This window comes from Aegilops tauschii, chromosome 6 (genome assembly GCF_002575655.3).
Source record: "Aegilops tauschii subsp. strangulata cultivar AL8/78 chromosome 6, Aet v6.0, whole genome shotgun sequence".
Taxonomy (NCBI): domain Eukaryota; kingdom Viridiplantae; phylum Streptophyta; class Magnoliopsida; order Poales; family Poaceae; genus Aegilops; species Aegilops tauschii.
In genome coordinates, this window is record NC_053040.3 from 421,137,213 (window position 1) to 421,151,714 (window position 14,502).

Here is a 14,502-nt window from a genome sequence, read left to right on the forward strand (position 1 = left end):
GATGATGTCAACACTCCATCGGCCATTTATTTTCTTAGGGCGATAATAATGTATCAGCCATGTTTACTTATGCTTCTTGCCACACACTCGGGTGGTATTTCTTCAAGTATTTGCCATTGAGAGCTCTAGGTAACACCGTCCCTTGTATGGATTCCACCAAATATGAGTTTCCGGGAACTATTCTTGTAATCCTAAAAGGACCTTCCCAACTCGGAGACCACTCCCGAATTTCCTATCTCTTGAACCAATCGGTAGAATCACTTTCCAGACGAGATCACCAACTTGAAAATTCTTCAACTTGACTTTCTTATTGTAAGCTCTTGCCACCCTCAACTTGTCTCTCTCTATGGCCTTCAAAGCAGCCAAATGTTTATCGGCAACCTCATCAATATTGTCCATCATCAAGTTATAAAAGTCTACTGCCGATAAATCATTTTGTTTGTCTATTCTCAAAGCATTCAAATTTACTTCCACTGGTAAAACAGCCTCTTGACCATATACTAGCTCATATGGAGTCACCTTCGTAGCACCATGCCTTGAAATTCTATGTGCCCACAAAGCTTCAGACAACAACTCATGCCATCTCCTCGGATTATCCTCAATCTTCTTCTTGATGAGCTTGATTCAAATTTTATTGCTAGACTCGGCTTGTCCATTAGCTTGGTCATAATACGGAGAGGAATTGAGCAACTTTTTATTATAAGATTCGGCAAACTCTCTGACTTGGTGTGACATAAAAGATGAACCTTGGTCTGTAGTTAACGTTTGTGGAATACCGAATCTATGAATAATGTGCTCGGTTATGAATTGAATTACCTCCGTATGTGTCATGTTCTTCAGAGGTACTGCTTCGGACCATTTAGTGAAATAATCAGTTGCCACCAATATGAACCGATGCCCTTTTGAGGAAGACGGATGGATTTCTCCAATGAAGTCTAAACCCCAACCTCTGAAAGGCCACGACTTGATAACAGGATGTAACATAGCAGCAGGAGCCAATTGAATATCACCAAATTTTTGACAAGCTTCACACCCCTTATAATATCTGAAGCAATCATTACTCATAGTCGGCCAATAAAACCCAGCACGTCGCAATAACCATTTCATCTTGGGAGCCGATTGATGAGTTCCACAAATGCCTTCATGTACCTCTCCCATAGCAACTCTTGCCTGGTCCTCGTCCAAGCACTTTAGAAGAACATCATCGACTGTTCGGCGATAAAGACCGTCATCTCTCATTGTATACTTGAAAGCCATACGCCGAACAGACCTGTCCACCCTTTCACTCGGATTGCACAAGTAATCAACAATGGGCTTCCTCCAGTCGGTATTGTCACCTGCACTAGATTTTTTGATAAGGACTGATTCGGCCTCTCCTATATTGGCAAGACAAGACACCGGTCTTTGAGAAATATGAAACATGCCATGATCAACATGATAGCCGGATGCTTGCTGTGCCAACTCATTTGCTCTCCAATTGTCATGCCTAGATATATGAGCAATGCTAAAACAATCCAATGTAGAAATTATATCTAGACATTTATCAAGATAAACATTAAGTGATTCGTCCAAACACTGAAAGACTTTGGATATTTGCTGCACTACTAGTAACGAATCACCGTAAGCCTCAATATGTGTAACACCTATAGCAAGTAACATCTCTAAGCCGAATAACAATGCTTCATATTCGGCTTGATTGTTTGTGCAAAAATATTCTAAGCGGCACGAGACTTCAAAAACAGCACCATGAGGAGATATATAAACAATACCAACACCTTGGCCATTGCTACAAACTGATCCATCAAAGTATAATCTCCATGGTACTAATGAAACAAGGTTCATATCAATATCATGCTTGTCATTAATCCGATGTTCAACAATGAAGTTAGCAACAATTTGGCCTTTCATGGATTTTAGAGATTCATAAGCCAAATTATATTCAATCAAAGCATAAGCCCACTTGCCAATTCTACCACTAAGAATTGGCCTATGCAACATGTATTTAATGACATCGGTCTGACAAGCTACTACGCAAGCACTTGGCACTAAATAATGTCTCAATTTTGTGCAAGCATAATATAAGAATAGACATAATTTTTCAATAAATGTATACCTTGTCTCGGCGTCCAATAAGCGCCTGCTCAAATATGTAATAGCATGCTCTTTTCCTTCGGTTTCTTGAGTCAAAAAAGCACCAATAACACCTTCCTCTGCTGCAATATAAAGCTTAAAGGGCTCCCTATGTTTGGGTGCTTTCATCACCGGAGGAGTGCACAAATAATTCTTGATCATATCAAAGGCTTCTTGCTATTTTGCCCCCCAAGTGAAATCAGCATCATTCTTTAACCGAAGGATAGGAGTAAATGCATCAACTTTACCTAACAGATTAGCTATGAACCTTCTCAAATAATTAACCTTACCAAGGAACTTTTGCATATCTCTCTTGCATGTTGGAGCCTCCACTTTTTGTATGGCCTCTATCTTTTTGGGATCAATCTCTATGCCATCTTCATGAATAATGAAACCCAAAAACTTGCCAGCTGACACGCCGAATGCACACTTTAAAGGATTCATCTTCAGTCCATACTTTTTCATTCTTTCAAAAGCAAAACGCAAATGGGCCAAGTGAGATTCAAAAGCATCCGATTTGACAACAATATCATCACTATAAACTTCAAGTATGACACCAAGTAAATCATGAAAAATCAAATTCATAGCCCTTTGATATGTGGCACCAACATTTTTTAATCCGAATGTCATCACTGTCCACTCGAATAAACGAAGGAAACCAGGGCATCGAAAAGCTGTGTTGTACATGTCCTCTTCGGCCATAAAAATTTGATTGTATCCGGCATTACCATCTAGAAAGCTAATAACCTTATGTCCAGAAGCATCATTAATAAGCATATCGGCTATTGGCATGGGATACTCATCTTTGGGTGTAGCCCTATTCAAATCTCTGAAGTCAATGCACAGCCTCAACTTGCCAGATCCTTTCTTCTCCACGGGGACAATGTTAGAAATCCACTCGGCATACCTGCAACGTCGAATGAAATTAGCTTTAAGCAAACGACCGATCTCTTCCTTGATCCGGTCATATGTTTTTGGATTAAACTTTCTAGCCGATTGTTTGTAAGTTCTAAAACCGGCCTTTATATGTAACCGATGCTCCACTAGCTCTCGGCTTAAAGCTGGCATCTCATGATATTCCCATGCAAAGCAACAAACATATTATTTCAATAGCTCGATTAACTTAGATTTACAATCGACTCTCAAATTTTTGTTTACAAACGTCGGCTGAGTGACTGAACCATCTCCAATATCTATCTCTTCTAATGGATCGGCTGATGTAAAACCTTGTCCAAGTTTATCCATGTCATCTAACTCCTCTATAGACTCATACATATCGTCCTCAATGGACCGATATTTTACGAGACGTTTCTGTAACCACTCGGAACTAGAATCCATTTAAACATATCATATCTTGGTGCCGATTGCATTCAGTCGGCTTTAAAGAGACGAGCACGAAACCATTCTTGGTCGCGCTGAGAAAATCAAACTCTGACAAGTCACGCCCCATCATGCAAGTAGCATTGGGATGTTGCCAATCCACTGATGCATCGGCCAAAGCAACACAGGCCGAGGTATCCGCATGAATGACTTCCACTTCATCATCAACCCATTTGATCAAAAACTGGTGCATAGTGGATGGCACGCACTGGTTTGCATGAACCCAATCACGGCCTAGTATGACGTTATAGTTACCTTGCACCTCAGCGACAAAGAATGCAGTAGCCAAAGTTTTGCTTTCGACTGTAAGCTCCACATACATCACACCTTTGGCTTCAGTTTTCTCTTTGCCTTCAAATCCATTGAGCACCATATTGGTCTTGATCAATTCTTCATCAGGCAAACCCAATTTCTTGAAGACTGAATAGGGCATAAGATTTACCACAGCACCACCATCAACAAGCATTCGAGTGAGCGGCGACCCATTGATATGACCTCTGAGATATAATGGTTTCAGATGTGTTACTGGTTCCTTTGGCTTCTCGAATATTGCATTTTTAGGGCCAAAATTCAGCTGAGCCACCTCCCCTTCCTCATCTACATCACGAAATTCAGCAGGTAAGTAATACACCATATTGATATCCATACCTTCATGAACCGGCGTCGACTCATAATCTAACATATCATCCTCTTTCTTAAGTGCATCCACCGATTCTGAAATCTGTCCGAGTGAAGGAGAAGTAAGAAGTGTTGCAGGCGATGTGATATCTGTTGCATCTTCCTCCTTTGGCGATGTAGGTATTGCTGTGATAGATGTAGACGTTGCTGTATCTTTTATTTGTTTAGGCCTCCACACTTGTTTTGCTAGAACCATGGGACGAGTGTCATTGAACAACTTATCCCTTTGCTTCTCGGCCTCCTGTTCTGCCATCTCTTGACTCCTTAACCTCTGTAGTTTCCTCTTTTGTGTCTTTGTTAGCCCTGGAGGACGCCACTTTGGCTGAGTGTATTTAGGGTCTCTCGTCTTTACTTGGCTGGTGCTTGCTTCATGGTCATTAGCCGAGTGCTTTGGCGCGATAGCAAGTATCGGCTCAGTCGGATTGTTATGCACAATCGGCTGCTGTATGGCGAATGTTTCGGTGCCCAATATAAGTGAGTCGGCATCCATTTTCTCCTTGCCTTTTCCCGACTCCACTACTGCAACACTTGGTGATTTAACACACCATTCTTTTCGACTTTCCAGATGCATGAAATTTCCACTCGGGCGCACCTTTTTACTCTGATGGAATCCACTTGGATGGATGTCACTCGGATGGAATCCACTCGGATGGAATTCACTCGGATGGAATCCACTCATATGGAATTCAGTCGAATGGAATCTACTTGACCACATTTTTTCACTCGGATAGCTTCCACCTAGGTGCATTCTTACACTCGGATAATTTCCATCCGGTCGCATGTTTTGACCAGCCAACCGATAGCTACCGATGTTCAGTCGGCTATTATATGAGTATTCAAGTCGATCCCAAACAGTTTGCCTTTGCTCTTCTGGAAACAACGCCTTTTGTTGAAGATATAGACCTTAGAGTCACCCGCCAGAAGGGGCCGGGTTACTCATAATGGTCATTGCCAGAAGCCCGGCGACAAGCTTGAAGACGGTGGGCCAAAGGTGGGCTTAAGACCCGGATATGGCTTAAGGCCCGTAGTTACAATCATCATTATAATAGAACTTGTAGTGTAAGGCAAGAATAGTTGAGAGTCCGAGCCGGACACTCTTATGAGCCGTCCGGGACTCTGAGAGTTGCTGGGCGTCAGCCTCCCTATATAAAGGGACGACCCGGCAGCGGTTTAGAGAGAAGGAAGATCCCGTCGAGAGTCAGGCATAGCAATTAAGCTCCCTGGCCCTCGAAACCCTAATCAATACCACCTCAACTGGACGTAGGCTTTTACCTTCACCGTAAGGGGCCGAACCAGTATAACCCTCGTGTTCCTTGTCCCGTTAACCCCTTCAAGCTTCCTAGCGGCGATGGCTCCATGACTAAGTCCTAGCTTGAGGACATCTGCCGTGACGACTCCACGACAGTTGGCGCCCACCGTGGGGCGCCAACTGTCGTGGAGTCGTCACGGCAGATGTCTCAAGCTAGGACGTAGGCTTTTACCTTCACCGTAAGGGGCCGAACCAGTATAACCCTCGTGTTCCTTGTCCCGTTAACCCCTTCAAGCTTCCTAGCGGCGATGGCTCCACGACTAATTCCTAGCTTGAGGACATCTGCCGTGACGACTCCACGACACCTTTGGTCCACTCGGTTTCATATACCGACTGAACATATCATCTGATGGTGACCTTGGTCGCTTCAACTGTGATGGATGGTTAGAGCTGGAACCAACCGACTGATTGGCATACTTGGACAGCAACATATCAAAAGTTGGCTTGATCCGCTTGTGTTGCAGTTTAGCTTCATTCCTCTTCCACTTGCCAACTTCTGGACTCTTGGGTTTGACAAATTTAACTCGAGTATTTTCTTGCACTTGCGGTTGCCCCCCCGAGTGTAGGATTCTTGATGGTGATTTTGATCACTTCCTTGCCATCGGGCTGCTTATCAAGCACAACATGTCTCCCCAAGACCGTGTTGCCTTCCATGTCTTTCCTGGGCTCACCAATAATGATATTAGCTTTATTAGCATATTCGGCTACCTCCGGCCGAATGAGTAGCTTCTTCCCCTCCAAATCCATTGTATTCATTGGAAAAGGTTGTTTATCAACTTGCATCTCAGAAAAGTTCAATCACCCTTCATTAATGGCTGATTGTATCTGTCGTCGAAAAACATTGCAATCGTTAGTAGCATGAGAAAAGAATTATGATACTTGCAATAAGCCCGCCGTTTTAGCTCTTCAAACGGCGGTAAAGTATGAGATATTCTAATAATCTTAGCCTGCAGCAAAGCATCAAATATTCTATCACACTTAGCAATGTTAAAAGGAAACTTCATCTCTTCATCATGATTCTTATGAATCGCTTTCTGATCATTGCAAGTAAAGGGTTTGACCTTAGATGGCCAAACAAATTCAGTAGCAAAAACATCACCCTCATCGTCCGAGTGATCACTATCATATTCCACCATATTCATCTTTGGACGATCGACTTTGTATCTATGCACTTCTTTGAGGTCTTTGCTTCGGCTTTCCTGAGCCAAAGCCCTTTGTAAGACTTGGTTGATATTTAAGAACTCATAGCCTTCTAGCTTTTCTCTAATGGGAGTTCTCAAACCACTCAGCACTAGGTCCGCCAAGTCCCTCTCGGTTATCACCAAACTAAAACACCGGTTTTTTGTTTCTCTGAATCTCTTGACGTAATCGGAGATTGATTCATCATGCTTGTGTTTAACTGATGTTAGATGTGACAACTTAAGTTCATTGTCGCCGCTATAAAAGTGATCATGAAATTTCTGCTCTAGTTGCGACCAAACTCGAATGGAACCATGTGGTAAAGAAGAAAAGCATGAAAATGCGGTACGAGTTAATGATAAAGGAAATAAACGCACTTTCAACTCATTTAGTGAGCCTGCTTCACCTAGTGGTGCCAACTATTGACTAACATGCTCCCATGTGGTTTTTGTGCCCTCTCCATTGAACTTAACAAAATTTGGAATCTTATATCCCGAAGGGCACTGGATGGCATCAAAGTACTCGGGGTACGACTTTTGGTAAATCCGATTCCGAGGTAACTCAACTCCAAATTTTTTTCGAAGCATCTTAGCCATCTCCTCTCTAAGATTAGCTAGACCATAGTCCATAGTGGACGATGAAGCTTGTGGCAGTGACATAGGAGGAGTAGGGTTACTAGCTGTAGGTAGGAATTGTAGCATGTATGTCGACCCGTAATTTGGTAGTGGTCGAGTGCTTGTAGCTGTAGGTAGGGTTTGGTTCGGCGTTGCCACCGAACCTGGCATGCTCATAATAGGATTAATGGGTGCAGCCACAATCTGATTTGTTTGGGTAGGATAATAAGCCATCGGCACGGGAGGCGCCGATGAAATAGGTAAAGCCAGATTTGGGTTTTGCACACTAGCAGCTACACCATCATTACCATTAGACGATTGAAATATATTCTTCTGAGCATTAGTATTTTCTATGAAAGTTTGATAGACTAGTTTGTTACCATCAGCAATACGACTCTCAATCTCAGCCCACTGCTCAGCAGAACAGGTAGTACTCATAGAAGGTTTAACCTGCTCATCTTGAAGAGGATGGAACTTGATTTCTTCAATCGGAGTGATGTTGCCTTGGCGATCCTTCTTGAATTTTGCAAGGAACTCCTGCAAATCCTTCTCTTCACGCGCCTTCTTGTACTCCTCATAGACTTGGCGATGATCGGACAATATCTCATCAAGACTTGGCTTAATGATGTTATCGGCGTCTACCTCAGATGGCTTGGGAAGATCGGACATGGTGGATGATGACGATTGATCTTCAGATCCCCAGCGGAGTCGCCAAAAAGTGTGTTGACACACGAACACGTCACGTGTACCCTCGACGCCACAAGCTTCATCGTCCACTCTTATTTGTTCTGCCTATAGCTCCTCGTTGGGTTCGACACTCTTATTTATCGAAGAAGGCTACAAACGATCCCCTATACTTGTGGGTTATCAAGACCTTTTTCTGGCGTGTTGCCGGGGAGCAATAGTGTGGGGTGAATATTCTCATGTGTGCTTGTTTGCTTTATCACTAAGTAGCTTTATTTCCTGTCCTAAGTTGTTATCTATCTTTAGTTATGGATATGGAACACGAAATACCAAAAAAATTAGTTGTACTTACTACTCATGGAGATGGGGAACCTCCTAAAACCCTCGATGCTCGTTATGTGAAAAATATTATGCACTACTTTGATAATCCTGAGAAAACCCCATTCAACTATATAATGAGAGTAACGTTGAATCAACGTGAATATTTTAGGGATTATCGCTGGACTCATAAAGGGAAATTGTTATGGGATCAAATTCATATGTTGCATTGGTATGCCCGGGAGCTATGCTTGAGATATGATTATACTTGTTGCTCTAGGATGAACGCTCCACACCTTCCCTTTTCATGCAAATTTAATGATAATGAAACCTTAGCTTCTTATGCTAATGGTAGATATGATTACTATGTGTTGACACACGAACACGTTACGTGTACCCTCGACGCCGGGGGTGATGCACCGCAGCTCACGTCGAAGGAGACCCGACCGACAGCGCGATACGTAGGACAGTCGGTGGGCGCTTTTGCAGACCCGAAACCCCGCGCACCCGGGAGGGACCCCGTCAGGGATTGCGGAGGCTATGGGCTGCCCTAGGTCGATTCACTCGCCCCTAGAGCCTCGAGATTCGCAGCTCTCAAACACGAAGAACAGCGAAGAACGAGAGAGAAAAACGGTGGAGAGATAAAACGTAGATGAAAAAAGTAGTATATTGATTTGTTCGATTGTGTGTTGTTCAATCGGCCATCAGCCCCAATATATATAAGAGGCGGCTGGAATTCTCGTACAAGTAAAGGATTCATCTAGGCTTTCCTTACAAGAAATTACATCAATTCACGTCCTAGCGTCCTAGTTCTATTCCAACTTGGATTCAGTGTGAATCTGGCCCAACTTCTGTCTTCCTCCTTGCACGGGCCGTCCAGCTTGCATATGATCTCCCGTCAAAACGGCCCAAACACCAAACTTGTGCGCCTCGATGAGACGAATAACTCCCAAGTTGATCACTTTTTCAAATAAGGCCATCTTGAATACTTTTTGATGTCATCTTTACCTTCTAGTCGGACTCGGTCTTGTAGCATCTGGATTTTCCGAGTCTCGTAGTGAATTTACATGCCATATATTATCTCTGGTGATGATGACTCCAAAACCAAAGTTTATCGTTTTGACAATACGCGTAACTTCCGTATTGAACACTTCTCCATCCGAGGTCATCTTGATAAACTTTCGGGCACATGTTCAGTTTCACTCGGATTCGAGCTCATCCACTCGGATTAGAGTCATTCACTCGGATCGTCCGACTGGACTTTTTCACTTGGATGACCATATTTTCACTCGGAAGGCAATCTCTTTACTCGATCGGCAAGTTTTCATTCCGACGGTAATCTTTTCATTCGGATGATTATATTTTCACTCGGAAGACAATCTCTTACTCGATCGGCAAGTTTTCATTCCGACGGTTACAGTTTCACTCGGATAATAATAATTTCACTCGGACGGAAAACTTTCACTCGACCGGTAAGTTTTCACTCGGATGGTAAGCTTTCACTCGTCGGTAAGTTTTCACTCGGATGGTAAGCTTTTCACTCGGATTTTCCGACTGAAAACATAGCCTGATTTTGATTTGTCTCTCGAGGCCTCATACGACCTCGGATTGAGATGAATTATATATAAAAATCGATCGGCTCGACGAGACGAAACTTTTACGTGTTGAAGGTTTTTCGATTCAAGGCCATCTTGAGGGCCAAATTGCTCACACATTACATCAGACACTCATCAACATGTGTCTGGTGTCAAGCGTAATATTTTGGTCTCTGGCCTGTCCAGACCATATTGACAGTAACTTTTGCATATGAACTCGGATTAAGATGATTTATATATGAAAATCAATTGCCTCAACAAGACAAAGACAATTCCTTTAGAGTGCTCCTTCATCCGAGGTAGCCCTGAATGCGTAATTGGCCGAAAAGCATTCGGAACAATAAATTCTGTCACTCGGAGTACTGTTTCGGCCCCTAAGATGAGGTCGGATGTCGATGAATTAAACATCAAAGTTATTCCATTCGACGACGCGGAACTTTTCATGCTGAAAACCTTTTCACTCGAAGCCATCTCATTTTCTTTTTATGCCGTGCCAAAATCTGATGTCAACACATGCCCCCCTGTTTTTCGGCAAAGCTTGCACGCCGAAAAATAATATGTACGGTGTTTGTTCTAAGGATTATGTCAACACTCCATCGACCATTTATTTTCTTAGGGCGATAATTATGTATCGGCCATGTTTACTTATGCTTCTTGCCACACACTCGGGTGGTATTTCTTCAAGTATTAGCCATTGAGAGCTCTAGGTAAGACCGTCCCTTGGATGGATTCCACCAAATATGAGTTTCCGGGAACTATTCTTGTAATCCTAAAAGGACCTTCCCAACTCGGAAACCACTTCCCGAATTTCCTATCTCTTGAACCAATCGGTAGAATCACTTTCCAGATGAGATCACCAACTTGAAAATTCTTCAACTTGACTTTCTTATTGTAAGCTCTTGCCACCCTCAACTTGTCTCTCTCTATGGCCTTCAAAGCAGCCAAACGTTTATCGGCAACCTCATCAATATTATCCATCATCAAGTTATAAAAGTCTACTGCCGATAAATCATTTTGTTTGGCTATGCTCAAAGCATTCAAAGTTACTTCCACTGGTAAAATAGCCTCTTGACCATATACTAGCTCATATGGAGTCACCTTCGTAGCACCATGCCTTGAAATTCTATGTGCCCACAAAGCTTCAGACAACAACTCATGCCATCTCCTCGAATTATCCTCAATCTTCTTCTTGATGAGCTTGATTAAAATTTTATTGCTAGACTCGGCTTGTCCATTAGCTTGGGCATAATACGGAGAGGAATTGAGCAACTTCATATTATAAGATTCGGCAAACTCTCTGACTTGGTGCGACATAAAAGATGAACCTTGATCTGTAGTTAACGTTTGAGGAATACCGAGTCTATGAATAATGTGCTCGGTTATGAATTGAATTACCTCCGTATGTGTCATGTTCTTGAGAGGTACTGCTTCAGACCACTTAGTGAAATAATTAGTTGCCACCAATACGAACCGATGCCCTTTTGAGGAAGACGGATGGATTTCTCCAATGAAGTCTAAACCCCAACCTCTGAAAGGCCACGACTTGATAACAGGATGTAACATAGCAGCAGGAGCCAATTGAATATCACCAAATTTTTGACAAGCTTCACACCCCTTATAATATCTGAAGCAATCATTAATCATATTCGGCCAATAAAACCCAGCACGTCGCAATAACCATTTCATCTTGGGAGCCAACTGATGATTGCCACAAATGCCTTCATGTACCTCTCCCATAGCAACTCTTGCCTGGTCCTCGTCCAAGCACTTTAGAAGAACATCATCGACTGTTCGGTGATAAAGACCATCATCTCTCATTGTATACTTGAAAGCCATACGCCGAACAGACCTGTCCACCCTTTCACTCGGATTGCACAAGTAATCAACAATGGGCTTCCTCCAGTCGGTATTGTCACCTGCACTAGATTTTTTGATAAGGGCCGAATCAGTGGGTTCTGGTTCGGCCTCTCCTATATTGGCAAGACAAGGCATCGGTCTTTTAGAAATATGAAACATGCCATGATCAACATGATAGCTGGATGCTTGCTGTGCCAACTCATTTGCTCTCCAATTGTCATGCCTAGATATATGAGCAATGCTAAAACAATCCAATGTATAAATTATATCTAGTCATTTATCAAGTTAAACATTAAGTGATTCGTCCAAACACTGAAAGACTTTGGATATTTGCTGCACTACTAGTAACGAATCACCGTAAGCCTCAATATGTGTAACACCTATAGCAAGTAACATCTCTAAGCCGAATAACAATGCTTCATATTCGGCTTGATTGTTTGTGCAAAAATATTCTAAGCGGCACGAGACTTCAAAAACAGCACCATGAGGAGATATATAAACAATACCAACACCTTGGCCATTGCTACAAACTGATCCATCAAAGTATAATCTCCATGGTACTAATGAAACAAGGTTCATATCAATATCATGCTTGTCATTAATCCGATGTTCAACAATGAAGTTAGCAACAATTTGGCCTTTCATGGATTTTAGAGATTCATAAGCCAAATTATATTCAATCAAAGCATAAGCCCACTTGCCAATTCTACCACTAAGAATTGGCCTATGCAACATGTATTTAATGACATCGGTCTGACAAGCTACTACGCAAGCACTTGGCACTAAATAATGTCTCAATTTTGTGCAAGCATAATATAAGAATAGACATAATTTTTCAATAAATGTATACCTTGTCTCGGCGTCCAATAAGCGCCTGCTCAAATATGTAATAGCATGCTCTTTTCCTTCGATTTCTTGAGTCAAAAAAGCACCAATAACACCTTCCTCTGCTGCAATATAAAGCTTAAAGGGCTCCCTATGTTTGGGTGCTTTCATCACCGGAGGAGTGCACAAATAATTCTTGATCATATCAAAGGCTTCTTGCTATTTTGCCCCCCAAGTGAAATCAGCATCATTCTTTAACCGAAGGATAGGAGTAAATGCATCAACTTTACCTAACAGATTAGCTATGAACCTTCTCAAATAATTAACCTTACCAAGGAACTTTTGCATATCTCTCTTGCATGTTGGAGCCTCCACTTTTTGTATGGCCTCTATCTTTTTGGGATCAATCTCTATGCCATCTTCATGAATAATGAAACCCAAAAACTTGCCAGCTGACACGCCGAATGCACACTTTAAAGGATTCATCTTCAGTCCATACTTTTTCATTCTTTCAAAAGCAAAACGCAAATGGGCCAAGTGAGATTCAAAAGCATCCGATTTGACAACAATATCATCACTATAAACTTCAAGTATGACACCAAGTAAATCATGAAAAATCAAATTCATAGCCCTTTGATATGTGGCACCAACATTTTTTAATCCGAATGTCATCACTGTCCACTCGAATAAACGAAGGAAACCAGGGCATCGAAAAGCTGTGTTGTACATGTCCTCTTCGGCCATAAAAATTTGATTGTATCCGGCATTACCATCTAGAAAGCTAATAACCTTATGTCCAGAAGCATCATTAATAAGCATATCGGCTATTGGCATGGGATACTCATCTTTGGGTGTAGCCCTATTCAAATCTCTGAAGTCAATGCACACTTTCAACTTGCCAGATCCTTTCTTCTCCACTGGGACAATGTTAGAAATCCACTCGGCATACCTACAACGTCGAATGAAATTAGCTTTAAGCAAACGACCGATCTCTTCCTTGATCCGGTCATATGTTTTTGGATTAAACTTTCTGGTCGATTGTTTGTAAGGTCTAAAACCGGCCTTTATATGTAACCGATGCTCCACTAGCTCTCGTCTTAAACCTGGCATCTCATGATATTCCCATGCAAAGCAACAAACATATTCTTTCAATAGCTCGATTAACTTAGCTTTACAATCGGCTCTCAAATTTTTGTTTACAACCGTCGGCTGAGTGACTGAACCATCTCCAATATCTATCTCTTCTAATGGATCAGCCGATGTAAAACCTTGTCCAAGTTTATCCATGTCATCTAACTCCTCTATAGACTCATATATATCGTCCTCGTTGGACCGATATTTTATGAGACATTTCTGTAACCACTCGGAACTAGAATCCATTTAAGCATATCATACCTTGGAGCCGATTGCATTCAGTCGGCTTTAAAGAGACGGGCACGAAACCATTCTTGGTCGCGCTGAGAAAATCGAACTCTAACAAGTCACGCCCCATCAAGCAAGTAGCATTGGGATGTTGCCAATCCACTGATGCATCGGCCAAAGCAACACAGGCCGAGTTATCCGCATGAATGACTTCCACTTCATCGTCAACCCATTGGATCAAAAACTGGTGCATAGTGGATGGCTCGCACTGGTTTGCATGAACCCAATCACGGCCTAGTATGACGTTATAGTTACCTTGCACCTCAGCGACAAAGAATGCAGTAGCCAAAGATTTTCTTCCGACTGTAATCTCCACATACATCACACTTTTGGCTTCAGTTTTCTCTTTGCCTTCAAATCCATTGAGCACCATATTGGTCTTGATCAATTCTTCATCAGGCAAACCCAATTTCTTGAAGACCGAATAGGGCATAAGATTTACCACAGCACCACCATCAACAAGCATTCGAGTGAGCGGTGACCCATTGATATGACCTCTGAGATATAATGG